Here is a 2,590-nt window from a genome sequence, read left to right as displayed (position 1 = left end):
TATGATTAAGAGGAAACGTGAAGGCTTAGGGACAATAACAATTTGACAGGAAAACGGTCACTTGGGAAAGCAGGAATTAACCAAGAGTTGGGATGGGCCATTGAGTTGGATCGGTTGAGGACTCAGTAGTTCTTCCTGGAGTTGAAAACTGATCTTTTCCCATCGTAAAAAGATTTCTTAAACTTAATGTACCTTTTTTGGTGCTGTGATGTGAGAGTTTTTGGTTGCAGCAAGTTGTTTTCCTAATCTGGAATTGGAAGTTTTGAGTTCTGCTAAATATTGTTATTTCTTTTAAATGCTTTGTTTGTTTTAGGAAAGTCCCAGGGCTCTTGTTCCTGTTTGCATGTTGACTTGTTCACCAAAACTGCTCTGTTGAATTCTGTTCTTTCCTGCTTTCTGTGCTGCCTGGGAAAAGGAAGACCACATGGTTAGAGTGGAAATAGCAGGGACCTGAGTCGGAAGACAGGGGGTATCACTAACCAACAGGTCAATGGATTCCCCTTCACTGTTCATTGTTCCATACCCAGGAATAGGTATAAACTTCCCCAAGCACTGCATCATGAAGGTGGGTGAGAGGTACAGAGTATTTACAAGTGTCAGGTCTTACTGCTCATGGAAAAAAATCCAAGGTACTTTTGCCAATCACATTCTGATCCACAACTCTGAGGAAGGAAATGAGACAAGTTTCCAAGTTGTCAGCAAAGTGATTACATGAACCACACGTTGGAGCCATTGTAAATACATATCAGTTTACAGATTATGGGAAAGGTTGAAAGGCTCTCAGTACATATGATTTCACTTATACCAGGTATCAAGTATAATCAAATTTAAAAAGCCAGAAAGTAGGATAGTGGTGACCAGGGGCTGGAGGAAGAAGGGAAAGGGCAGTCAGTGTTAAACGGGTACAGAGTTTCACTTTGGGAAAATGAAGTTCTGGAGATGGATGCTGGTGACTGATGCACAGTAAGGTGAAGGTACTTAATGCCAGTTAAAAATGGATAAAATAGTAAATTTTATGTTTTGTATATTTTACCACACTGAAAACATTACCCATTAACAAAAGAAATACAAAACATACACTCCAAAACCTCTAAAACATTGTTGAAAGAAATTATAGAAGACCTAATAAATGGAAAGACATCCCACGTTCGTGGATTGAAAGACTTAATATTGTTATGATGGCAATACAAATTGATCTACAGAATTAGAACAAAAAATTTATAATTTGTAGAGAAACACAAAAGACCCCGAGCAGCCAAAGCTGTCTTGGGAAAGAAAAATGGAGCTGGAGAAAGCAGGCTCCCTGACTTCAGACTATACTACAAAGCTACAGTAATCAAAACAGTATGGTACTAGCACAAAAACAGAAATATAGATCAATGGAACAGGATAGAAAGTCCATAGATTTACCCACGCACCTATGGTCACCTAACCTAGACAAAGGAGGCAAGAATATACAATGGAGAAAAGCCAGTCTCTTCAATAAGTGGTGCTGGGAAAACTGGACAGCTACATGTAAAAGAATGAAATTAGAACATTCTCTAACACCATACACAAAAATAAACTCAAAATGGATTAAAGACCTAAATGTAAGACCAGATACTATAATACTCTTTGAGTAAAACATAGGCAGAACACTCTCTGACATAAATGACAGCAAGATCATTTTTGATCCACTTCCTAGAGAAATGGAAATAAAGACAAAAATAAACAAATGGGACCTAATTAAACTTAAAAGCTTTTGCACAGCAAAGGAAACCATAAACAAAATGAAAAGACAACCCACAGAATAGGAGAAGACATTTGTAAATGAAGTGACCCACAAGGGATTAATCTCCAAAATAACAACAGCTCATGCAGCTCAATATCAAAAAAAACAGGGCTTCCCTGGTGGTGCAGTGGTTAAGGGCCCACCTGCCGATGCAGGGGACACGGGTTCGTGCCCCAGTCCGGGAAGATCCCACATGCCGCGGAGCAGTTGGGCCCGTGAGCCATGGCCGCTGAGCCTGCGCGTCCGGAGCCTGTGCTCCGCAACGGGAGAGGCCACAACAGTGAGAGGCCCATGTACCGCAAAAAAAAAAAAAAAAAAAAAACACAATCAAAACCTGGGTGGAAGATCTAAATAGACATTTCTCCAAAGAATACATACAGATGGTCAAAAAGCACATGAAAAGATGCTCAACATCACTAATTATTAGAGAAATGAAAATCAAAACTACAGTGAGGTATCACCTCACACCAGTCAGAATGGCCGTCATCAAAAAATCTACAAACGACAAATGCTGGAGAGGGTATGGAGAAAAGGGAACCCTCCTATTCTGTTGGTGGGAATGTAAACTGGTACAGCCACTATGGAGAACAGTATGGATGTTCCTTATAAAACTAAAAATAGAATTACCATATGACCCAGAAATCCCACTCCTGGGCATATATCTGGAGAAAACCATAATTCGAAAACATACGTGCACCCCAACGTTCATTGCAGCACGATTTACAATAGCCAGGACATGGAAGCAACCTAAATGTCCATTGACGGATGAATGGATAAAGAAGATGTGGTACATATATACAATGGAATATTACTCAGTCA

This window comes from Mesoplodon densirostris, chromosome 4 (assembly GCF_025265405.1).
Source record: "Mesoplodon densirostris isolate mMesDen1 chromosome 4, mMesDen1 primary haplotype, whole genome shotgun sequence".
Lineage (NCBI taxonomy): Eukaryota > Metazoa > Chordata > Mammalia > Artiodactyla > Ziphiidae > Mesoplodon > Mesoplodon densirostris.
Note: the sequence above shows the minus strand (reverse complement) of the source record.